This window comes from Odontesthes bonariensis, chromosome 8, assembly GCF_027942865.1.
Source record: "Odontesthes bonariensis isolate fOdoBon6 chromosome 8, fOdoBon6.hap1, whole genome shotgun sequence".
In the NCBI taxonomy this organism is placed as follows: Eukaryota; Metazoa; Chordata; class Actinopteri; order Atheriniformes; family Atherinopsidae; genus Odontesthes; species Odontesthes bonariensis.
In genome coordinates, this window is record NC_134513.1 from 26,952,058 (window position 1) to 26,977,537 (window position 25,480).

The 25,480-nt window shown below is 43.8% G+C and overlaps 12 non-coding genes and 1 pseudogene across 12 annotated transcripts; all 13 read right to left on the reverse strand.

The window, feature by feature from the left end:
- Nucleotides 1–240: 240 nt before the first annotated feature.
- Nucleotides 241–2,667, reverse strand: LOC142385700 (uncharacterized; annotated as a pseudogene).
- Nucleotides 2,668–8,303: 5,636 nt separating this feature from the next.
- trnal-uag (transfer RNA leucine (anticodon UAG)) lies at nucleotides 8,304–8,385 on the reverse strand. Its single transcript has one exon. It is a non-coding gene; the product is annotated as a tRNA-Leu (tRNA).
- A 268-nt stretch (nucleotides 8,386–8,653) lies between these two features.
- trnam-cau (transfer RNA methionine (anticodon CAU)) lies at nucleotides 8,654–8,725 on the reverse strand. The gene has a single exon. It is a non-coding gene; the product is annotated as a tRNA-Met (tRNA).
- A 1,013-nt stretch (nucleotides 8,726–9,738) lies between these two features.
- Nucleotides 9,739–9,820, reverse strand: trnal-uag (transfer RNA leucine (anticodon UAG)). Its single transcript has one exon. It is a non-coding gene; the product is annotated as a tRNA-Leu (tRNA).
- A 1,358-nt stretch (nucleotides 9,821–11,178) lies between these two features.
- trnal-uag (transfer RNA leucine (anticodon UAG)) lies at nucleotides 11,179–11,260 on the reverse strand. Its single transcript has one exon. It is a non-coding gene; the product is annotated as a tRNA-Leu (tRNA).
- Nucleotides 11,261–14,927: 3,667 nt separating this feature from the next.
- Nucleotides 14,928–15,000, reverse strand: trnav-cac (transfer RNA valine (anticodon CAC)). The gene has a single exon. It is a non-coding gene; the product is annotated as a tRNA-Val (tRNA).
- Nucleotides 15,001–15,869: 869 nt separating this feature from the next.
- trnav-cac (transfer RNA valine (anticodon CAC)) lies at nucleotides 15,870–15,942 on the reverse strand. The gene has a single exon. It is a non-coding gene; the product is annotated as a tRNA-Val (tRNA).
- Nucleotides 15,943–16,298: 356 nt separating this feature from the next.
- Nucleotides 16,299–16,370, reverse strand: trnaq-cug (transfer RNA glutamine (anticodon CUG)). The gene has a single exon. It is a non-coding gene; the product is annotated as a tRNA-Gln (tRNA).
- A 441-nt stretch (nucleotides 16,371–16,811) lies between these two features.
- trnav-cac (transfer RNA valine (anticodon CAC)) lies at nucleotides 16,812–16,884 on the reverse strand. The gene has a single exon. It is a non-coding gene; the product is annotated as a tRNA-Val (tRNA).
- An 869-nt stretch (nucleotides 16,885–17,753) lies between these two features.
- trnav-cac (transfer RNA valine (anticodon CAC)) lies at nucleotides 17,754–17,826 on the reverse strand. The gene has a single exon. It is a non-coding gene; the product is annotated as a tRNA-Val (tRNA).
- Nucleotides 17,827–18,182: 356 nt separating this feature from the next.
- trnaq-cug (transfer RNA glutamine (anticodon CUG)) lies at nucleotides 18,183–18,254 on the reverse strand. The gene has a single exon. It is a non-coding gene; the product is annotated as a tRNA-Gln (tRNA).
- A 1,382-nt stretch (nucleotides 18,255–19,636) lies between these two features.
- On the reverse strand, nucleotides 19,637–19,709 carry trnav-cac (transfer RNA valine (anticodon CAC)). Its single transcript has one exon. It is a non-coding gene; the product is annotated as a tRNA-Val (tRNA).
- Nucleotides 19,710–20,065: 356 nt separating this feature from the next.
- On the reverse strand, nucleotides 20,066–20,137 carry trnaq-cug (transfer RNA glutamine (anticodon CUG)). The gene has a single exon. It is a non-coding gene; the product is annotated as a tRNA-Gln (tRNA).
- Nucleotides 20,138–25,480: the final 5,343 nt, after the last annotated feature.

The following is a 25,480-nucleotide window of genomic DNA, read 5'->3' on the forward strand; positions in this document are numbered from 1 at the left end:
ATTTCTTAAATGCAATTTCTTCCATTCTGGTCGATTTTAGGGTGACTATTTAGACATGGCAAATCCTAAATCCACATCTCATTCATAGCCTACATCCTCAGCTGCCCTTCAAAAGACAATGTTGTTTAACAGAGAGAAATATAATACATTACAAATATCAATATATAAACTCAAATCAGAAATCAAAATATTAATATTATTAATATAAACATTAACATTCTGTAACAATTGCTTACTTACTTACTTAGGCCCATTACTCATGCCTGAGCATAGGCCACCGATGATTGTCTTCCACTGCACTCGTCTCTGGGCCTTCTTCCTTAGGTTTTGCCAGCTGTTGCATATGCTCATCTCCTCCTCCGTGTCTCTTCTCCAGCTGTTTTTTGGCATTCCTCTCCTTCGTTTACCCTGTGGATTCCAGGTTAGAGCCTGGTTTGTGATGCTGGATGGTGTCTTCCTAAGGGTGTGCCCTATCCAAGACCATTTTCTCTTGAGGATCTGGCTTCCCACCGGGTTTTGTCCTGCTCTATCCCACAGCTCCAGGTTGCTGATCTTGTCTGACCACTTAATCTTAAAGATCCTTCTCAGACAAGTGTTTATAAATGTTTGTATCCTGTGTTGTGTTGCTTTTGTGGTTCTCCATGTCTCGGATCCGTAGAGCAATACTGACTTGACATTGGAGTTGAAGATCCGGAGTTTGGTGGCTATGCGAATCACTCTGGAGGCCCAGACATTCCTAAGCATGATGAAGGCTGCTCTTGCTTTCCCTATCCTGGCTGTTACATCCCTATCCGTGCCCCCCTGCCGGTCAACCACACTTCCCAAGTACACAAAGGACTCTGTCTCCTTCACCTCTTCCCCTCCAATTGTGACTGGTGTGCTGTTTGTAATGTTAATCTTCATGAGTTCAGTCTTCTTTTTGCTGATCTTGAGTCCTGTACTGATTGATGTTCTGTCCAGATGGGCTGTTTTATCTTGCATTTGTTTGTGGTTGTGTGAGAGGAGTGCCAGGTCGTCGGCAAAATCTAAATCCTCCAGCTGTGTCCAAAGTGTCCACTGGATCCCATTTCTCCCTCCTCTAGTAGTAGTCCTCATAATCCAGTCAATAACCAGTATGAAAAGAAATGGCGACAGTAAACATCCCTGACGTACTCCTGTCTTCACATTAAAGCTCTCTGTTAGCTGTCCTGCATGGGCTACTCTGCATTTCATGTCCTTATATGTGTTCCGGATTAGAGATACAAACTTCTCTGGTATCCCGTAGTGCCGCAGCAACTTCCACAAGGTGTCTCTATCTATGCTATCAAAGGCCTTCTTGTAGTCTATGAAATTGATGTAGAGAGGAGAGTTCAATTCCAGTGACTGCTCTATTATGATGCGTAGGGTGGCAATCTGGTCAGCACAGGACCTGTTCTTCCGGAAACCTGCCTGTTCATCTCGCAGTTTGACATCCACTACATCCCTCATTCTCTCTAGGACAATTCTGTTGAACACTTTCCCTGCTGTTGACAGTAGCATAATCCCTCTGTAGTTGTTACAATTACCAAGATCCCCCTTCTTCGGTAGTTTAACGAGTATGCCCTCCCTTCACTCCAGGGGAACCTGCTCCTCTTCCCAAATCCTATTGAAAAGGCTGTGCAGCATGTTGACTGAGCTCACTATGTCCGCCTTGAGGGCCTCTGCTGGTACTTCATCTGGTCCTGCTGACTTCCCGTTCTTTAAAGACATGATGGCCTTCTTCATCTCTACCTTTGTAGGTTTTCCAGTGTTGATAGGTAGCTCTGTATTTGCAGGTGGTATATCTGGAGGTGCCTCTGGGGCTGGTCTGTTTAATAGCTCATTAAAGTGTTCTGCCCATCTTCTAAGTTGCTGTTCTGTTGTTGTAAGTGGGTTGCCCTCTTTGTCCTTGACTGTTTTCTCTACTTGTTGGAATTTACCTGCTAGCTTTCTTGTCGTCAGGTAGAGCTCCCTCAGGTTTCCCTTCCCTGCAGCTTCCTCTGCCTGCTTGGCTAGGTCCTCAAAGTGGTCTCTTTTGTCCTTTTTGATGCTCTTTTTAACTTCCTTGTCTGCTGCTGTGTAGGCCTCCTGTGCCCTTGCCTTCTGTGCTCTTGTCCGGCTTGTGTTCAATACCTCTTTCTTTTGTTTCCTCCTTTCTAGCTTCTTCATAGTGTGGAAGGTCATCCACTCCTTGTGATGTTGTTTCGTCTCGACCAAGACCTCCTAACATGTGTCAAGCCAGCCCTTTTTGGCCTGTTGCCACAGGTTCTCAATATCTATATCCTCCTCTTTAAAGAGTTCCTGCAGTGGCTGAAACCTGTTAGAAATGCTGAGTTTGAATGCTGTCTGGATGTCTTTTTCCTTGAGCAGGCCTACATTGAATCTTTTACGTGGATTGGTGTTTGTGGAGTATTTCTTCAGCCTCAGCCGTGCTGACGTCACAACAAGGTGGTGGTCTGATGACACATCTGCTCCCCTCATCACCCTTACATCACTCCACAGTCGTCGGAACTTCCGGTTGATGCACATGTGGTCGATCTGGTTTTCTGTGAAGTGGTCGGGTGATCTCCATGTGGCTTTGTGGATTCGTTTGTGCATAAAGATGCTGCCTCCTATCACTAGTTGATTGAGCGAACACAGATCTGCAAATCTTGTAACAATTGCGACCATCAAAAAATAACCATTCATATCCAAAGTGTCTCTCTTCAATTTCCAACTCATACAGTACAGTCCCCTCCAAAAGGCTACCAGGCACACACACACCACCAGACAGACACAGACAGACAGACAGACAGACAGACACACACACACCACCAGTCTGTTTCAGCCAGTCGGACATTTTTTGAATTGCAGCTAAGCTAAGCTTCAACTTTAGCCTGCCCGGGACCAGGCTAGTTCAGCAGCATAAATTACCATGGTTACTCAGAGGGCGTTCAAATAAGCCACCTTTATGGAACGGAACTCTCGCTAAATTTAGCCAGAAGTAGCGAAATAAGCCAGGCTTTCCGCTAAACCATCTTCTCGGAATTCCCCCCTCCCTCATGTTAGGCTATTTGAAGGGGGCTATTGACATTTAGGCCGAAAATGGGTGAGAGTATCAAAGCAATCATCACTTGATAAAATACCAAGCCCTCCCGTCTGGGAATCGAACCCCGATCTACCCCGTGACAGGCGGAGATACTGTTGATTATACTAACGAGGAATTTCTGTTTGGCTGATACAGTCGTCAGAGGAAAAGACAACTATCGCCAAGGAGTGAAATAAGATAGGAAAATTGCTATCACAGTCCCTTCACTCAGAAGGAGAGTCTTCCATGAAGCTGCATGCCTCGTCAATGTTCCCCTTCAACACCAACACAACGCAGACCCACATATTAACTGGAATGATGCCTGGGCCCTCCGACAGTATCGTCAGATATTCTTTTTAACCGTCAGCATGGTAGAGTGGTCTAAGGTGCTGCGTTTAGGTTGCAGTCTCCCCTGGAGACGTGGGTTCAAATCCCACTTCTGACAATGCAGACTTTTCCTAGGAAAAGGCAACCCAAGTTTACTCCTTGCTTAGCAATACCATGTCGTATTGCTATTCTGGCACTGCATCATCTAGTTTAAAGATTATTGCGGCCGCTTTACCTCCGAAGAGTTCTTGCTTCCAAATTTTATGCCTACTATTTGTTTTCCTAAAGAGCCCTCTTAAACAACAGCCAAGACACTTGTTGCATGAGAATCTTCTGACCATATATGATTATAAGGTCTTGGTTTGCACTTAACACCATAGTAAATGGGAAAGGGCTTTTGACCGAAGCAACCTAGCCTCTTGTTAGGCTATTTCAAGGGAGCTATATATATTTAGGCCAAAGATGGGTGAGAGTATCAAAACAATCATCACTTGGTTGCAGGCAGCTGAAAAAAAAAATACAGAGCCCTCCAAGTCGGGGAATCAAACCCCGATCTTCCGCGTGACAGGCAGAGATACTGTCCATTATACTAACGAGGAATTTCTGTGAGGGGGACACAGTTGTCACATGAAAAGACATTTTTAGTTAGTTTTTATTGATCTGCTTTTTTGTTTTAATTAATTTTTTTGACAATGTGCACTACTACTAAAGCAGTGTATACGAGAGAAGAACTTTTGGCACTGTCAAGGATTGGACGCGGAATTAAACATCCAATTCCGACCGAGCTTAAAAAGCTCTACCGTGAATGCAGAGCTGGAGCGAAACTAAAGGCAAAGAGGCACAACAGGAGGTGGAGGTACAAACCTTTTCCGCCCTCGGTGATTATGGGAAACGCTAACTCGCTAACAAACAAGTGTGATGAGTTAGAGGCGCTTGTGCGGAACCAACAGCTGTATAAGGAGATCAGTTTGATCTGTCTGTCTGAGTCCTGGCTGAACGACAGCACACCAGACTCATGTGTGGACATACCCGACTTCACAGCCGTACGAGCGGATTGAGACCTGAGTACGAGCGGCGGTAAGCGGAAAGGCGGGGGTGTTATACTGTTCTTTAATCAGAGATGGGTAAACCCCCGCAATGTGACAGACCCAGCATCCTGAGGCATTCATTGCAATCACAGGGGATTTCAACCACGTCTCTCTATCCTCCTGCCTTACTGGCTTTGTACAGTATGTGGACTGTCCAACACGTGGAGAAAAGACATTAGATCTGTTCTATGCTAACGTGAAGAAGGCTTACAGGGCAGTGTCTCTTCCACCACTGGGTAGATCTGATCACAGCATGGTCTATCGACAACCCACATACAAACCGTGCGTACAAAGACTTCCTGTTACTACCAGATCTTTCAGGAAGTGGTCACCAGAGGCGAGTGATGCATTGAGAGACTGATTTGATGTCACAGACTGGGCTGTACTGCTGGAGGAAGATGAAATGGACATTGACATGGACAGGAGGCTCAGCACCATCACAGACTACATTAACTTCTGTAGGGACACTGTGATTCCAGTCAGGACTGTAAGGTGCTATCCAAATAACAAACCATGGATCACCAGTGACATCAAAGACCTCCTGAACCAGAAAAAGAGGGCGTTCCAGAATGGGTATAGAGAAAGGCGGAGGAGTGTACAACAGGAGCTTAAAAATACATTACGTTGAGCTAAGGTGGAGTACAAGAAAAAGGTGGAGAGACAGCTGGAGAACAATAATACCAAGGAGGTGTGGAGGGGCATGAGGACCATCACTGGATACAGACTAATGAACTCTCAGTCTGTAGAAGGTGATGTGGACAGAGCCAACACTTTCAACCAATATTACAACAGGTTTGACAGTGTGGCTTTTCCCTCCTCTGCTGCTGCTCCCTCCACCCCCACCACTACAGCTGCTTCCTCTATACTGCTTCCAGTGTCCTGCTGTACTTCCACCTCAATGGCAACCTGCATCGCCAAGCCTCCTCCTCCGCCTGACTGCACCTCTACCTCTGCTGTCACCAACAAGCTTCTTCTGTCCAGCTGTACCTCCACCTCTGCAGCAACTTCCCCCGCCTGGTCTCCTGAGCCAAGCTACACCTCCACCTGTGTGGCAGCTTCCATCACCAGGCACCCTGAGCCCATCTGCACTTCCACCTCTACGGCAGCTTCCACTGCCAGGCCTTCTGAACCCAGCCACACCTCCATCTGTGCGGCAGCTCCCACCGCCTGGCCTCATCAGCCCAGCTGCAACTCCACCTCTGCGGCAGCTTCCACCACCAGGGATCCAGAGCCCAGCTGCACATCCACCTCTGCGGCAGCTTCCACCGCCTGGCCTCCTCGGTCCAGCTGCTCCTCCACCTCTGCAGCAACTCCCACCACTAGCCCTCCTCTGTCCAGCTGCACCCCCACCCCCATCTCTATGGTTGATAGCAACATCACTCCTGTCGCCATCCCTCCGCTACAACCTCTGTATCTAACTATAGAGGAGGTTGGTGCTGAGCTCAGGAGACTTAAGCCAGGGAGGGCTTCAGGCCCAGATGGAGTCTGTCCAAGGCTTCTGAGGGACTGTGCTGGTCAACTAGCAGTCCCTCTTCAGAGGCTCTTTAATATGAGCATTCAGATGGAAAAAGTCCCGGTGCTGTGGAAAACTTCTTGACTCATGCCCAAATTAGGGCAACCGGTGGAGCTGAATGACTACAGACCGGTGGCTCTGACATCTCATATCATGAAGACCTTGGAGAGACTTCTTGTTCGTCGCATGAGATTGCAGGTTGCTGAGGCTCTTGACCCCCTCCAGTTTGCCTACCAGAAACACATAGGAGTGGAAGACGCGATTCTGTACATGTTGCATCGGGCATATGCTTATCTGGATGTGCCTGGTTCATATGTGAGAGTCATGTTCTTTGACTTCTCCAGTGCCTTCAACACCATACAGCCTCCCATACTGAAAGACAAGCTGCTCGGTATGGGTGTTGCCCCCTCCCTGACATCATGGATTATAGACTATTTGTCTGCCAGACCACAGTATGTCAGGATGGGGAAATGTGTTTCTGGAACACTGGAATGCAGTACTGGTGCTCCGCAGGGTACTGTTTTGGCTCCTTTTCTTTTCACCCTGTACACATCAGACTTGAGGTACAACTCAGAGTCCTGCCACATTCAGAAGTATTCTGATGATACGGCTGTTGTGGCATGTGTGCGCGGTGGACAGGAGAAGGAGTACAGGGACCTTGTGGAGGCCTTTACTGACTGGAGCAAAAATAACTGTTTGCTCCTGAACACCACCAAAACCAAAGAGCTGGTGGTGGACTTCAGGAGATCTAAAACCCCATACCAGTCAGTCTGCATTGATGGAGGGGAGATAGAGACTGTTCAGACCTGCAAATACCTGGGGGTGATGCTGGATAATAAACTGGAGTGGTCTGCCAACATAGACGCAGTGTACAGGAGGGAACAGAGCCGTCTCTTTTTCCTGAGACTGCTCAGGTCCTTCAATGTCTGCGGTGATATGATGAGTATGTTTTATCACACTATCATTGAGAGTGCACTGTTCTATGCTGCTGTCTGCTGGGGGAGTTGCACTACAGACAGAAACTGTAGGCGCCTGGACAAACTGGTGAAAAAGGCTGGTTCTGTTGTAGGCAGAAGGCTGGACCCTCTCGGTGCTGTGGTGGAGAAACGGATGAGGAGGAAGTTAGTTTCTGTGATGGAGAATAATAAACATCCTCTCGACAGCATCCTGACAGGACAGAGGAGCAGCTGCAGTGAGAGGCTCATCTCTCTGCACTGCAGGACTGAGAGGTTCAGAAGGTCCTTCGTTCCCACAGCCATAAGGCTTTATAACAGTGACTGCTGAGTTCTTCTCAAATTGATTGATTAATTTTTATTTATTTGTTTATTTTGCAATTTAGTCATTTATTATTATTTAGTTCGTAGTAGAATTATTATTGTCGTTTTATTGTTGTTAATTCAATCATTGTAAATATTTAAAAAAATGTTGAGCTACTTGACGAATTTGAATTTACCCCATTGGGGGATAAATAAAGTATTATTCTATTCTATTCTATTCTATTCGCAAGAATGATGCCTGGGCCCGCCAACAGTATCACCAAATTTCCCTTTAAGCGGTCAGAATGGCCGAGCGGCCGAGAGCACTGGGCAGGTTTTGGGAATCCCCAACATTACATCTCCACTGGTATGATTTTCTTAGGATTCATTGCATTAAGGCTTTAAACAGTGCAGTATTAATGGTTTGCCCTCTGAGTCATAGTGTACAAATGTTAGACCTACTGACTGACCACCATAGCATCTCGCTGTCCTCAGCCATATCCATGACCTGCATTTACAAAACCCCAAAGAGTAACGGCCAGAAACAAACATGAGCCTTGGAAAAGATAGCTTGCCAGCCAGCTGCCAATGTCACAGTGGTAACATCCATTTTTTTTGCATGTGCTGTTTCACTGTTTATTCTGTGACCCTGAAGGGACTCTTTAGTTGTGTGTGACATTAACGTATAAGCTTTATTAAGGACTCTCTGTAGTTCCACATATAAAAATGATTTCTGACCAAGGTCCCCTTTATCTCTGGCAGTAGAAGAAACTGAAGTTCTTCAAAATGTCAGTAACAGGTTAGACTGGGTAAAATGAGCTTTCTTTCTGTCGTCACACATTAAGACTGAAAGGGGCACCTAAAAAGATTTGGGATTCATGTTTGAACCTTATCAGAGGATGAAAGTGGAAGTGGACTTGACATATGGGTTGCCTCCCCAAAGGACCAGCACATGTGTATGATTTCCTGTGAGTTCCATCTTCATCATGGCGATGTTTTTTTTAAACTGATTTGTACTTTTGATTGTGAAACTGCCACCAAGAAAGCAGCCATATTGGCAGTGGTGGGATTTGAACCCACGCCTCCACAGAGACTGGAGCCTAAATCCAGCGCCTTAGACCACTCGGCCACACTACCAAAGATATCTTTGAACCAACTACAAGGGAGCGTCACCTTTAAAAGATGGACTGAACTGAAGGATTGCAATCAACAGTTGTCAGTAGACCCTGTAAGATGAAACTTTTCTAACTCAGAATAACAACTGATGAGTACCAGTTGTAGTCTTGCCACTGTGCAACACCCATAGATATTTCTTGTGCTCTTCATCTAACGCCATGAAATCTTTACAGAAGAGAGCATAGGAAGAGAAGAGTATAAACTGGTGGAACTCAACAAGATGATCGACTAGCAGAGGATGGTTTCGATCCATCGACCTCTGGGTTATGGGCCCAGCACGCTTCCGCTGCGCCACTCTGCTTTTGCATCTCAGTCTGTAGACGTAAGACAGGAAATTGTGTTGGATGATACATTAGAGGATTTAAAGCACCTCGGAACAAACACTGCACAACTCAGCTTCCATGTGTCTTGGTTAAGGTTTTGGAAATCTAGGAACCTCCAAGTTACCATCACAACATTAGCAGTCACCACAGTACTTTCAATGGCGTCTTCAGGCCGTTTTCAGTTCAATCCCTTTACACCACTATGTTAACAGGCCATTACTAGATATACAGAAGTTTAAAATCTGCTACTTCAAATGACTTTGGTCTCTATGGCTAGTATCCCCTACATTACATCTCCACTGGGATGATTTTCTTAGGATTCATTGCATCAAGGCTTTAAACAGTGCAGAATTAATGGTTTGCCCTCTGAGTCATAGTGTACAAAAGTTAGACCTACTGACTGACCACGCATAGCATCTCGCTGTCCTCAGCCATATCCATGACCTGCATTTACAAAACCCCAAAGAGTAACGGCCAAAAACAAACATGAGCCTTGGAAAAGATAGCTTGCCACCCAGCTGCCAATGTCACAGTGGTAACATCCATTTTTTTTGCATGTGTTGTTTCACTGTTTATTCTGTGACCCTGAAGGGACTCTTTAGTTGTGTGTGACATTAACGTATAAGCTTTATTAAGGACTCTCTGTAGTTCCACATATAAAAATGATTTCTGACCAAGGTCCCCTTTATCTCTGGCAGTAGAAGAAACTGAAGCACTTCAAAATGTCAGTAACAGGTTAGACTGGGTAAAATGAGCTTTCTTTCTGTTGTCACACATTAAGACTGAAAGGGGCACCTAAAAAGATTTGGGATTCATGTTTGAACCTTATCAGAGGATGAAAGTGGAAGTGGACTTGACATATGGGTTACCTCCCCAAAGGACCAGCACATGTGTGTGATTTCCTTTGAGTTCCATCTTCTTCATGGCGATGTTTTTTTTAAACTGATTTGTACTTTTGATTGTGAAACTGCCACCAAGAAAGCAGCCATATTGGCAGTGGTGGGATTTGAACCCACGCCTCCAAAGAGAGTGGAGCCTAAATCCATCGCCTTAGACCACTCGGCCACACTACAAAAGATATCTTTGAGCCAACTACAAGGGAGCGTCACCTTTAAAAGTTGGACTAAACTGAAGGATTGTAATCAACAGTTGTCAGTAGACCCTGTAAGATGAAACTTTTCTAACTCAGAATAACAACTGATGAGTACCAGTTGTAGTCTTGCCACTGTGCAACACCCATAGATATTTCTTGTGCTCTTCATCTAACGCCATGAAATCTTTACAGAAGAGAGCATAGGAAGAGAAGAGTATAAACTGGTGGAACTCTACAAGATGATCGACTAGCAGAGGATGGTTTCAATCCATCGACCTCTGGGTTATGGGCCCAGCACGCTTCCGCTGCGCCACTCTGCTTTTGCATCTCAGTCTGTAGACGTAAGACAGGAAATTGTGTTGGATGATACATTTGAGGATTTAAAGCACCTCGGAACAAACGCTGTGCAACTCAGCTTCCATATGTCTTGGTTAAGGTTTTGGAAATCTAGGAACCTCCAAGTTACCATCACAACATTAGCAGTCACCGCAGTACTTTCAATGGCGTCTTCAGGCCGTTTTCAGTTCAATCCCTTTACACCACTATGTTAACAGGCCACCTCATTAGTAGATATACAGAAGTTTAAAATCTGCTACTTCAAATGACTTTGGTCTCTATGGCTAGTAGCCCCAACATTACATCTCCACTGGGATGATTTTCTTAGGATTCATTGCATCAAGGCTTTAAACAGTGCAGAATTAATGGTTTGCCCTCTGAGTCATAGTGTACAAATGTTAGACCTACTGACTGACCACGCATAGCATCTCGCTGTCCTCAGCCATATCCATGACCTGCATTTACAAAACCCCAAAGAGTAACGGCCAAAAACAAACATGAGCCTTGGAAAAGATAGCTTGCCAGCCACCTGCCAATGTCACAGTGGTAACATCCATTTTTTTTGCATGTGCTGTTTCACTGTTTATTCTGTGACCCTGAAGGGACTCTTTAGTTGTGTGTGACATTAACGTATAAGCTTTATTAAGGACTCTCTGTAGTTCCACATATAAAAATGATTTCTGACCAAGGTCCCCTTTATCTCTGGCAGTAGAAGAAACTGAAGTTCTTCAAAATGTCAGTAACAGGTTAGACTGGGTAAAATGAGCTTTCTTTCTGTCGTCACACATTAAGACTGAAAGGGGCACCTAAATAGATTTGGGATTCATGTTTGAACCTTATCAGAGGATGAAAGTGGAAGTGGACTTGACATATGGGTTACCTCCCCAAAGGACCAGCACATGTGTATGATTTCCTGTGAGTTCCATCTTCTTCATGGCGATGTTTTTTTAAAACTGATTTGTACTTTTGATTGTGAAACTGCCACCAAGAAAGCAGCCATATTGGCAGTGGTGGGATTTGAACCCACGCCTCCACAGAGACCTGAGCCTAAATCCAGCACCTTAGACCACTCGGCTACACTACCAAAGATGTCTTTGAGCCAACTACAAGGGAGCGTCAGAAGACCCTGTAAGATGAAACTTTTCTAACTCAGAATAACAACTGATGAGTACCAGTTGTAGTCTTGCCACTGTGCAACACCCATAGATATTTCTTGTGCTCTTCATCTAACGCCATGAAATCTTTACAGAAGAGAGCATAGCAAGAGAATAGTATAAACTGGTGGAACTCAACAAGATGATCGACTAGCAGAGGATGGTTTCGATCCATCGACCTCTGGGTTATGGGCCCAGCATGCTTCCGCTGCGCCACTCTGCTTTTGCATTGCAGTCTGTAGACGTAAGACAGAAATGTTAGGTGGGATTTGAACCCACGCCTCAAAAGAGACTGGAGCCTAAATCCAGCGCCTTCGACCACTCGGCTCAACAAGCTGTGTTGTGACAACCTTCTACAGTGCTTTGGGCAGGACAGAATCATTAGCAAAAGGCATATTGTTGATTATAAGGTCTTGGTTTGCACTTAACACCATAGTAAACGGGAAAGGGCTTTTGACCGAAGCAACCTGGCCTCATGTTAGGCTATTTGAAGGGGGCTATTGACATTTAGACCGAAGATGGGTGAGAGTATCAAAAAAATCATCACTTGGTGGCAGGCAGCTGACAAAAAACCAAGCCCTCCCCGTCGGGGAATCGAACCCCCATCTTCCACGTGACAGACGGAGATACTGTCCACTATACTAATGAGGAATTTCTGTGATGGATACAGTTGTCAGATAAAAAGACAACTATCGCCAAGAAGTGAAATAAGAGTTCCGTGTCCCGTTTCAAGGTGCAGGAAAATTGCTATCACAGTCCCATCACTCAGAAGGAGAGTCTTCCATGATGCTGCATGCCTCGTCAATGTTCCCCGTCAACACCAACACAACGCAGACCCACATATTCGCTGGAATGATGCCTGGGCCCGCCGACAGTATCGTCAAATATTCCTTTTAGTAGTCAGGATGGCCGAGCTGTCTAAGGCGCTGCGTTCAGGTCGCAGTGTCCCCTGGAGGCATGGGTTCAAATCCCACTTCTGATATTGCAGAATTCTCCTAGGAACTATTTTCACTGGCAAGACAACCCAAGTTTACTCCTTGCTTAGCAATACCATGTCGTATTGCTATTCTGGCACTGCATCATCTAGTTTAAAAATTATTGCAGGCGCTTTACCTCCGAAGAGTTCTTGCTTCCAAATGCTATGCCTACTATTTGTTTTCCTCAAGAGCCCTCTTAAACAACAGCCAAGACACTTGTTGCATGAGAATCTTCTGACCACAGCTCAACTAGCTGTGCTGTCACAACCTTCTACAGTGCTTTGGGCAGGACAGAATCATTAGCAAAAGGCACATTGTTGATTATAAGGTCTTGGTTTGCACTTAACACCATAGTAAACGGGAAAGGGCTTTTGACCGAAGCAACCTGGCCTCATGTTAGGCTATTTGAAGGGGGCTATTGACATTTAGGCCGAAGATGGGTGAGAGTATCAAAACAATCATCACTTGGTTGCAGGCAGCTGAAAAAAAAAAACAAGCTCTCCCCGTCGGGGAATCGAACCCCAATTTTCCACGTGACAGGCTGAGACACTGTCCATTACACTAACGATGAATTTCTGTGTAGTGGACACAGTCGTCAGATGAAAAGACAACTATCGCCAAGAAGTGAAATAAGATTTCCGTGTCCCGTTTCAAGGTGCAGGAAAATTGCTATCACAGTCCCATCACTCAGAAGGAGAATCTTCCATGAAGCTGCATGCCTCGTCAATGTTCCCCTTCAACACGAACACAACGCAGACCCACATATTTGCTGGAATGATGCCTGGGCCCGCCGACAGTATCATCAAATATACCTTTCAGCGGTCAGGATTGCCAAGCGGTCTAAGGCGCTGCGTTATACCAGTGTTTCTTCATTCCGGTCCTCGGGACCCACTGCCCTGCATGTTTTATGTTCCCTGCTCCAACACACCTGATTCAAATGAATGGCTCCTTATCAGGCCACTGCTGAGTTTGATGGCGAGCTGATCATTTGAATCAGGTGTGGTGAGTGGAGGAGGGAAACATCGAAACACTGAGCTACGCTTTTCAAATTGAACAGACTGTGCGCGCTCCCGCGTACCGGAAATCAATTTCTGGCAGCAATCAACTTTTGGCACGACACCTGTCATTTCACGTTAGGCCTATATGACCGCTTATATGACGACATTGAGAAACTTTTGCTACATCGTGAAATTGCAGATATCTTTAATTAACTTACCTGAGCAGAAGCGTTTGACTCCATCCTGTTTTTCCTCCATCCTGTTTTTCCTCCATCAGTAACAACGTGTGCCCACTGAGTGTCGTTGGCGCTCAGATCCCGGCCGACAGAAATTGCTGCTCCTTGATTGGATGGTTGGTTGGCGCGTGGGTTGGCACCGGGTTGATTGGCAAGTCAGTAAGCAACGTGCTGATTGGCTATTCACTCAGGCGTCAAAACAGGGTCAAAATTCGTACTCGTAACTTGAGTTTTGTAAACTTGTAACTTCAGGGTTGTACTTGAAGGTAGAAAATTTGTGTGTCCGTCGGATTTAGTTTTACACATGCACAAAATGTTTTTACAACTTCAAAACTTTGTTACACATACACAAACTATTTTTACAACTTCAAAACTTTGTTACACATTCACAAACTATTTTTACAACTTCAAAACTTTGTCACACATACACAAAATGTTTTTACAACTTCAAAACTTTGTTACACATGCACAAAATGTTTTTACAACTTCAAAACTTTGTTACATATGCACAAAATGTTTTTACAACTTCAAAACTTTGTTACACATACACAAACTATTTTTACAACTTCAAAACTTTGTTACACATGCACAAAATGTTTTTACATAGACACAAAATATTTTTACAACTTCAATACTTTATTACACATGTGAACATCATTGTACAAGTACAAAATCTTTCTGACCCTTATTTGATCCCAAATCCAAAAAAGATTCAACTAGCAACATATAGGTGAGACGTAACATACCACAGAGCCTCTCAGCTTGAACTGATCAATCGTGCACTCAGGTGTCACTTGACAACTGACTAGCCTACTCAACTCATCTTCTTTCCAGAAAGCATCCATGACAGCACCCCTGAAAGCACACACCTGAAGGTTCCACTGAGATTTGAACTCGGATCACTGGATTCAGAGTCCAGAGTGGTGACCTTTATGCCATGGAACCCCTTCCACAGTCAATTTACGCTCTCAGTCATGCAAATGCTTGACAATGAAAGGGTTTTAGCAACCTGTTATTTTTTTTGTAGATTTTTCATTGATACTCTTACAGTTTGTATTCTCAGCATTGACACGACAGTCAAACAACACGTTCTGTACCTTCGCTGGTCAAAGGTTAGAATCCTTCTGTCAAGCAGAGGAACAGGGTTCGATTCCTTGACGGCAAGGTTGCCATTTTTGCTCAGCAGCTTGTGGTTCGCCAAAGTCCGTTTCACACTTTAGCATCAGAGAATCTCTTAAAAACCTTCAAAAATTGACTTTACATGTCAAGGATAGCAGATGAGGCTCCCCTCCTATCCATAATTATGAATATGTTGATGTTGCTATCAGTAACGTGCAGTCATACATCTTCAAACAAGGATGAAATAAATAAAGGAGGAGCAAATATTGTTTCCGCCCAGTTTCGAACTAAGGACCTTTAACGTGTGAGGCGAACGTGATAACCACTACACTACGGAAACTGGCACCATGTCTACTAAGTATCGTTCCGGAAACCAAACAATGAGGTAAGTTTTCCCAAATTTTGTTGCTAGCGGAAAGAGATTGTGGAGTCGCTACAAACAGAGTCAGAAGTGGGATTGTAACACACTCCTCTGGGAGAGCATGGAAAAATAGAAGCATCGCAAATGAATATGCAAGAAGAATCCAAAAAAGATTCAACTAGCAACATATAGGTGAGACGTCACATACCACAGAGCCTCTCAGCTGGAACTGATCAATCGTGCACTCAGGTGTCACTTGACAACTGACTAGCCTACTCAACTCATCTTCTTTCCAGAAAGCATCCATGACAGCACCCCTGAAAGCACACACCTGAAGGTTCCACCGAGATTTGAACTCGGATCACTGGATTCAGAGTCCAGAGTGCTGACTTTTACACCATGGAACCCCTTCCACTGTCAATTTACGCTCTCAGTCATGCAAATGCTTGACAATGAAAGGGTTTTAGCAACCTGTTATTTTTTTGTAGATTTTTCATTGATACTCTTACAGTTTGTATTCTCAGCATTGGCACGACAGTCAAGCAACACATTCTGTACCTTCGCTGGTCAAAGGTTAGAATCCACCTGTCAAGCGGAGGAACAGGGTTCGATTCCTTGACGGCAAGGTTGCCATTTTTGCTCAGCAGCTTGGGGTTCGCCAAAGTCCGTTTCACACTTTAGCCTCAGAGAATCTCTTAAAAACCTTCAAAAATTGACTTTACATGTGAAGAATAGCAGATGAGGCTCCCCTCCTATCCATAATTATGAATATGTTGATGTTGCTATCAGTAACATGCAGTCATACATCTTCAAACAAGGATGAATAAAAATAAAGGAGGAGCAAATAATGTTTCCGCCCAGTTTCGAACTGAGGACCTTTCGCGTGTGAGGCGAACGTGATAACCACTACACTACTGAAACTGACACCATGTCTACTAACTATCGTTCCGGAAACCAAACAATGAGGTAAGTTTTCCCAAATTTTGTTGCTTGCGGAAAGAGATTGTGGAGTCGCTACAAATTGAGTCAGAAGTGGGATTGTAACACACTCCTCTGGGAGAGCATGGAAAAATAGAAGCATCGCAAATGAATATGAAAGAAGAATCCAAAAAAGGTTCAACTAGCAACACAGAGGTGAGACGTCACATACCACAGAGCCTCTCAGCTGGAACTGATCAATTGTGCACTCAGGTGTCACTTGACAACTGATTAGCCTACTCAACTCACTTTCTTTCCAGAAAGCATCCACGACAGCACCCGTGACAGCACACACCTGAAGGTTCCACCGAGATTTGAACTCGGATCACTGGATTCAGAGTCCAGAGTGCTGACCTTTACACCATGGAACCCCTTCCACAATCAATTTACGCTTTCAGTCATGCAAATGCTTGACAATGAAAGGGTTTTAGCAACCTGTTATTTTTTTTGTAGATTTTTCATTGATACTCTTACAGTTTGTATTCTCAGCATTGACACGACAGTCAAACAACACGTTCTGTACCTTCGCTGGTCAAAGGTTAGAATCCTTCTGTCAAGCAGAGGAACAGGGTTCGATTCCTTGACGGCAAGGTTGCCATTTTTGCTCAGCAGCTTGTGGTTCGCCAAAGTCCGTTTCACACTTTAGCATCAGAGAATCTCTTAAAAACCTTCAAAAATTGACTTTACATGTCAAGGATAGCAGATGAGGCTCCCCTCCTATCCATAATTATGAATATGTTGATGTTGCTATCAGTAACGTGCAGTCATACATCTTCAAACAAGGATGAAATAAATAAAGGAGGAGCAAATATTGTTTCCGCCCAGTTTCGAACTAAGGACCTTTAACGTGTGAGGCGAACGTGATAACCACTACACTACGGAAACTGGCACCATGTCTACTAAGTATCGTTCCGGAAACCAAACAATGAGGTAAGTTTTCCCAAATTTTGTTGCTAGCGGAAAGAGATTGTGGAGTCGCTACAAACAGAGTCAGAAGTGGGATTGTAACACACTCCTCTGGGAGAGCATGGAAAAATAGAAGCATCGCAAATGAATATGCAAGAAGAATCCAAAAAAGATTCAACTAGCAACATATAGGTGAGACGTCACATACCACAGAGCCTCTCAGCTGGAACTGATCAATCGTGCACTCAGGTGTCACTTGACAACTGACTAGCCTACTCAACTCATCTTCTTTCCAGAAAGCATCCATGACAGCACCCCTGAAAGCACACACCTGAAGGTTCCACCGAGATTTGAACTCGGATCACTGGATTCAGAGTCCAGAGTGCTGACTTTTACACCATGGAACCCCTTCCACTGTCAATTTACGCTCTCAGTCATGCAAATGCTTGACAATGAAAGGGTTTTAGCAACCTGTTATTTTTTTGTAGATTTTTCATTGATACTCTTACAGTTTGTATTCTCAGCATTGGCACGACAGTCAAGCAACACATTCTGTACCTTCGCTGGTCAAAGGTTAGAATCCACCTGTCAAGCGGAGGAACAGGGTTCGATTCCTTGACGGCAAGGTTGCCATTTTTGCTCAGCAGCTTGGGGTTCGCCAAAGTCCGTTTCACACTTTAGCCTCAGAGAATCTCTTAAAAACCTTCAAAAATTGACTTTACATGTGAAGAATAGCAGATGAGGCTCCCCTCCTATCCATAATTATGAATATGTTGATGTTGCTATCAGTAACATGCAGTCATACATCTTCAAACAAGGATGAATAAAAATAAAGGAGGAGCAAATAATGTTTCCGCCCAGTTTCGAACTGAGGACCTTTCGCGTGTGAGGCGAACGTGATAACCACTACACTACTGAAACTGACACCATGTCTACTAACTATCGTTCCGGAAACCAAACAATGAGGTAAGTTTTCCCAAATTTTGTTGCTTGCGGAAAGAGATTGTGGAGTCGCTACAAATTGAGTCAGAAGTGGGATTGTAACACACTCCTCTGGGAGAGCATGGAAAAATAGAAGCATCGCAAATGAATATGAAAGAAGAATCCAAAAAAGGTTCAACTAGCAACACAGAGGTGAGACGTCACATACCACAGAGCCTCTCAGCTGGAACTGATCAATTGTGCACTCAGGTGTCACTTGACAACTGATTAGCCTACTCAACTCACTTTCTTTCCAGAAAGCATCCACGACAGCACCCGTGACAGCACACACCTGAAGGTTCCACCGAGATTTGAACTCGGATCACTGGATTCAGAGTCCAGAGTGCTGACCTTTACACCATGGAACCCCTTCCACAATCAATTTACGCTTTCAGTCATGCAAATGCTTGACAATGAAAGGGTTTTAGCAACCTGTTTTTTTTTGTGTAGATTTTTCATTGATACTCTTACAGTTTGTATTCTCAGCATTGGCACGACAGTCAAACAACACATTCTGTATCTTCACTGGTCAAAGGTTAGAATCCACCTGTCAAATAGAGGAACAGGGTTTGATTCCTTGACGGCAAGGTTGCCATTTTTGCTCAGCAGCTTGGGGTTCGCCAAAGTCCGTTTCACACTTTAGAATCAGAGAATCTTTTAAAAACCTTCAAAAATTGATTTTACACGTCAAGGATAGCAGATGAGGCTCCCCTCCTATCCATGATTATGAATATGTTGATGTTGCTATCAGTAACGTGCAGTCATACATCTTCAAACAAGGATGAAATAAATAAAGGAGGAGCAAACAATGTTTCCGCCAGTTTCGAACTGAAGACCTTTCGCGTGTGAGGTGAATGGGATAACCACTACACTACGGAAACTGGCACCATGTCTACTAACTATCGTTCCGGAAACCAAACAATGAGGTAAGTTTTCCCAAATTTTGTTGCTAGCGGAAAGAGATTGTGGAGTCGCTACAAACAGAGTCAGAAGTGGGATTGTAACACACTCCTCTGGGAGAGCATGGAAAAATAGAAGCATCGCAAATGAATATGCAAGAAGAATCCAAAAAAGATTCAACTAGCAACATATAGGTGAGACGTCACATACCACAGAGCCTCTCAGCTGGAACTGATCAATCGTGCACTCAGGTGTCACTTGACAACTGACTAGCCTACTCAACTCATCTTCTTTCCAGAAAGCATCCATGACAGCACCCCTGAAAGCACACACCTGAAGGTTCCACCGAGATTTGAACTCGGATCACTGGATTCAGAGTCCAGAGTGCTGACTTTTACACCATGGAACCCCTTCCACTGTCAATTTACGCTCTCAGTCATGCAAATGCTTGACAATGAAAGGGTTTTAGCAACCTGTTATTTTTTTGTAGATTTTTCATTGATACTCTTACAGTTTGTATTCTCAGCATTGGCACGACAGTCAAGCAACACATTCTGTACCTTCGCTGGTCAAAGGTTAGAATCCACCTGTCAAGCGGAGGAACAGGGTTCGATTCCTTGACGGCAAGGTTGCCATTTTTGCTCAGCAGCTTGGGGTTCGCCAAAGTCCGTTTCACACTTTAGCCTCAGAGAATCTCTTAAAAACCTTCAAAAATTGACTTTACATGTGAAGAATAGCAGATGAGGCTCCCCTCCTATCCATAATTATGAATATGTTGATGTTGCTATCAGTAACATGCAGTCATACATCTTCAAACAAGGATGAATAAAAATAAAGGAGGAGCAAATAATGTTTCCGCCCAGTTTCGAACTGAGGACCTTTCGCGTGTGAGGCGAACGTGATAACCACTACACTACTGAAACTGACACCATGTCTACTAACTATCGTTCCGGAAACCAAACAATGAGGTAAGTTTTCCCAAATTTTGTTGCTTGCGGAAAGAGATTGTGGAGTCGCTACAAATTGAGTCAGAAGTGGGATTGTAACACACTCCTCTGGGAGAGCATGGAAAAATAGAAGCATCGCAAATGAATATGAAAGAAGAATCCAAAAAAGGTTCAACTAGCAACACAGAGGTGAGACGTCACATACCACAGAGCCTCTCAGCTGGAACTGATCAATTGTGCACTCAGGTGTCACTTGACAACTGATTAGCCTACTCAACTCACTTTCTTTCCAGAAAGCATCCACGACAGCACCCGTGACAGCACACACCTGAAGGTTCCACCGAGATTTGAACTCGGATCACTGGATTCAGAGTCCAGAGTGCTGACCTTTACACCATGGAACCCCTTCCACAATCAATTTACGCTTTCAGTCATGCAAATGCTTGACAATGAAAGGGTTTTAGCAACCTGTTTTTTTTTGTGTAGATTTTTCATTGATACTCTTACAGTTTGTATTCTCAGCATTGGCACGACAGTCAAACAACACATTCTGTATCTTCACTGGTCAAAGGTTAGAATCCACCTGTCAAATAGAGGAACAGGGTTTGATTCCTTGACGGCAAGGTTGCCATTTTTGCTCAGCAGCTTGGGGTTCGCCAAAGTCCGTTTCACACTTTAGAATCAGAGAATCTTTTAAAAACCTTCAAAAATTGATTTTACACGTCAAGGATAGCAGATGAGGCTCCCCTCCTATCCATGATTATGAATATGTTGATGTTGCTATCAGTAACGTGCAGTCATACATCTTCAAACAAGGATGAAATAAATAAAGGAGGAGCAAATAATGTTTCCGCCCAGTTTCGAACTGAAGACCTTTCGCGTGTGAGGTGAACGTGATAACCACTACACTACGGAAACTGGCACCATGTCTACTAACTATCGTTCCAGAAACCAAACAATGAGGTAAGTTTTCCCAAATTTTGTTGCTAGCGGAAAGAGATTGTGGAGTCGCTACAAAATGAGTCAGAAGTGGGATTTTAACACACTCCTCTGGGAGAGCATGGAAAAATAGAAGCATCGCAAATGAATATGCAAGAAGAATCCAAAAAAGATTCAACTAGCAACACAGAGGTGAGACGTCACATACCACAGATCCTCTCAGCTAGAATTGATCAATCGTGCACTTAGGTGTCACTTGACAACTGACTAGCCTACTCAACTCATCTTCTTTCCAGAAAGCATCCATGACAGCACCCATAACAGCACACACCTGAAGGTTCCACTGAGATTTCAACTCGGATCACTGGATTCAGAGTCCAGAGTGCTGACCTTTACACCATGGAACCCCTTCCACAGTCAATTTACACTCTCAGTCATGCAAATGCTTGACAATGAAAGGGTTTTAGCAACCTGTTTTTTTTTGTGTAGATTTTTCAGTGATACTCTTACAGTTTGTATTCTCAGCATTGGCACGACAGTCAAGCAACACATTCTGTACCTTCGCTGGTCAAAGGTTAGAATCCATCTGTCAAATACAGGAACAAGGTTTGATTCCTTGATGGCAAGGTTGCCATTTTTGCTCAGCAGCTTGGGGTTCGCCAAAGTCCGTTTCACACTTTAGAATCAGAGAATCTTTTAAAAACCTTCAAAAATTGATTTTACACGTCAAGAATAGCAGATGAAGCTCCCCTCCTATCCATAATTATGAATATGTTGATGTTGCTATCAGTAACGTGCAGTCATACATCTTCAAACAAGGATGAAATAAATAAAGGAGGAGCAAACAATGTTTCCGCCAGTTTCGAACTGAAGACCTTTCGCGTGTGAGGTGAATGGGATAACCACTACACTACGGAAACTGGCAACATGTCTACTAACTATCGTTCCGGAAACCAAACAATGAGGTAAGTTTTCCCAAATTTTGTTGCTAGCGGAAAGAGATTGTGGAGTCGCTACGAATTGAGTCAGAAGTGGGATTGTAACACACTCCTCTGGGAGAGCATGGAAAAATAGAAGCATCGCAAATGAAGATGCAAGAAGAATCCAAAAAAGATTCAACTAGCAACACAGAGGTGAGACGTCACATACCACAGATCCTCTCAGCTGGAATTGATCAATCGTGCACTTAGGTGTCACTTGACAACTGACTAGCCTACTCAACTCATTTTCTTTCCAGAAAGCATCCACGACAGCACACACCTGAAGGTTCCACTGAGATTTCAACTCGGATCACTGGATTCAGAGTCCAGAGTGCTGACCTTTACACCATGGAACCCCTTCCACAGTCAATTTACGCTCTCAGTCATGCAAATGCTTGACAATGAAAGGGTTTTAGCAACCTGTTTTTTTTGTAGATTTTTCAGTGATACTCTTACAGTTTGTATTCTCAGCATTGGCACGACAGTCAAACAACACATTCTGCATCTTCGCTGGTCAAAGGTTAGAATCCATCTGTCAAATAGAGGAACAGGGTTTGATTCCTTGACGGCAAGGTTGCCATTTTTGCTCAGCAGCTTGGGGTTCGCCAAAGTCCGTTTCACACTTTAGAATCAGAGAATCTCTTAAAAACTTTCAAAAATTGATTTTACATATCAAGAATAGCAGATGAGGCTCCCCTCCTATCCATAATTATGAATATGTTGATGTTGCTATCAGTAACGTGCAGTCATACATCTTCAAACAAGGATAAAATAAATAAAGGAGGAGCAAATAATGTTTCCGCCCAGTTTCGAACTGAGGACCTTTCGCGTGTGAGGTGAGACGTCACATACCACAGAGCCTTTCAGCTGGAATTGATCAATCGTGCACTCAGGTGTCACTTGACAACTGAGTAGCCTACTCAATGCATCTTCTTTCCAGAAAGCATCCATGACAGCACACACCTGATGGTTCCACTGAGATTTAAACTCAGATCACTGGATTCAGAGTCCAGAGTGCTGACCTTTACACCATGGAACCCTTTCCACTGTCAATTTACGCTCTCAGTCATGCAAATGCTTGACAATGAAAGGGTTTCAGCAACCTGTTTTTTTTTTTCAATTTTTCAGTGATACTCTTACAGTTTGTATTCTCAGATTTGAAACGACAGTCAAGCAACACATTCTGTACCTTCGCTGGTCAAAGGTTAGAATCCACCTGTCAAGCGGAGGAACAGGGTTCAATTCCTTGACGGCAAGGTTGCCATTTTGATTCAGCAGCTTGGGGTTCGCCAAAGTCCGTTTCACACTTTAGAATCAGAGAATCTCTTAAAAAACTTCAAAAATTGACTTTACATGTGAAGAATAGCAGATGAGACTCCCCTCCTATCCATAATTATGAATATGTTGATGTTGCTATCAGTAACGTGCAGTCATACATCTTCAAACGAGGATGAAATAAATAAAGGAGGAGCAAACAATGTTTCCGCTGTAGCGTTATTGGGCGTTATTAATTAATGTTTACCTCGAAAATAGCAGGGCACCACCCCTCTGATTGGTTCAACTCGTTAAATTACAGTTCAGAGAGGAAAACTGTTAAGATAATAAAACGGGTAGTCTCATTCTGATTCGTACGTTCTGTTGGAAGTGACAACCGGCTTAGTAACTGTCCGTGACGCTCTTAAATGGATTAATACAAACATTTATTCAACATTGCACAGGTATATAGGTGTATAAACAATTGATAAGAGACAGAATATGGGTATTTAACAATAGTTATAAGGAAACACGGTTGAAAGGGAGAGATAACTTAGCTAAACGGGAGGACTAGTGACCTGGGGTTAAAACGTTAATACAGTCTGGGCCTTCACACTGAGCTGCTATGGCTAATCACTTCGGCCGGTTATTTCCTACGGATCTCTGCACAACCATCACCTCCAGAGGAAGGATTCAGCACTCCGAGTTCAGCAGAGTTCCACTGCTCCAAAGATATCAGACTTTATGCGCCTTACTTTTGCCGTAGAGTATCGTGGTTCTTTACAAGGTGAGCGTCAGTCCTTGGAGACCACGTTTCCTTGGTCACCAGCAGCTGGGCGTCGTTGTTGGAGACCACGTTTCCTTGGTTACCAGCGGCTGGGCGTCGTTGTTGGAGACCACGTTTCCTTGGTTACCAGCGGCTGGGCGTCGTTGTTGGAGACCACGTTTCCTTGGTGACCGGCTGGGTGACGTTGAGTCGGCTGTTCTTCTTGGGCCGGGCGGTGTGATTTAGCAAACACTTGCGTGTATCGGACCAGACTTTATAAAAAAAAAGGAAGTCTAAAAAAATGGGAATTAATAGTTACAGAGAAAGGACAAGAGAGTTGCGGAGCGTAAGGGATAAGAGAGAAAATGATAAGAGAAGCGTGATTTCATGCGCGCCTCTCTTTTAAGCTGGAGATCACATGTCAGCTTTCGTCCAATCAGAGTTCAGCTGGCTTTTGACCCAACGGAAAAAAGGGGGGTTGACCACGCTGAATTTATGAGACAAAAAGGAGAGAATTCCTGCTTCTTCCTTATACCGTATTTAACTCATATGACAGTGATTTTAGACAATATAATGTTCCTAACAGACAATAATGTTGCATACGAGCAGGCATAAACACAAATATGAGCATGGAACAGTTATCAGCATACAATACTTTATATTATCATGATAGAAATGGTATGACAACTTTTGGTTACTGTTAACTAGAATAATCTGCAGCTCTTTGGGTAATACCTGTGGAATTAACACTATTGGGTTATGCATTGCACATAATGAGAACATTAAACATCCATAGTTGAAATTGTCCATGGTCATTAGGCTGACATAGTGAAAAGTGTCCGTTATCCATGTCCTTTGGGGGGCGCTGTGGCTCCACGAAAGGGATTCTATTAAATCCAGTATTCTATAACTTGGTAAATACTTCATGTAAAAGAATGGCGAATGTTTCAAAATGATCTGTAGATTTATGCAGTTCCGATTTTAACAGTTTTATTCCAGGAAAAGTGATGATTAGGGTTGATTCTATTCTTCTAAAAAAAGTGGAGAGTTAAACATTCCTTGGTAACAGGCCAAGCCAAAGGAGCAAGCCTGGTCTGTTTCTTTATCAGAAGGTGTCAGTTTGCATAATTTATTATGCGTGGCCGGCGTGGAGGAGAGAATCTCACAAAGGAACTCCAGTAGGTTAGAATTCACATCTGGGTCCTTATCTCCTTTGGGCTAGTCCGTTGAAAGGGTCATAAACAATTAAATGTTTTTGATGTCAAGACATTTGAAAAAGGGGGGAAGGTTAATGTAAACATCTCGTGTTCTGTCTTTCCTGAGAGCACGCTACATATCCCCCACTTGATTCGGAGGTGTCCTGGGGAGATCTCGGAATCACGGAGGAGTAATCCCAGTGGTCTCAGGATCAGAGGTTGAGGTCTTCTCTGAGGTGGTTGTGTTGGCTTTTTATATCGCTAGCTTGTAGTACTGTTTAACTGTAAGACTTATAGAATTAGAAAACATATAAAAAGATATAACGAATTTAACTACGCTTTCTTGAGGGACTATAGTCGTAGCCTGAAACTAATGTCTAACCTATCTTCTAGCTAATTCTTTATAAAAGGGTAAATGGACTAAGTCACAAAAGAAAAATCAAAAAGGGGAAGAGGTGACAGAAGAGTTGGCTTAGAGCTATACTTCGTTCGCTAGTTCGTGGACTGCGGGGGAATATATGACTCGGGGTTCTTCCGATTCTGTCTCCTCATCAAAAGTCACTAGATCGGTGGTGTTTTTGTTCTGATCTGGCTTCTTACGTTTGTTACGTC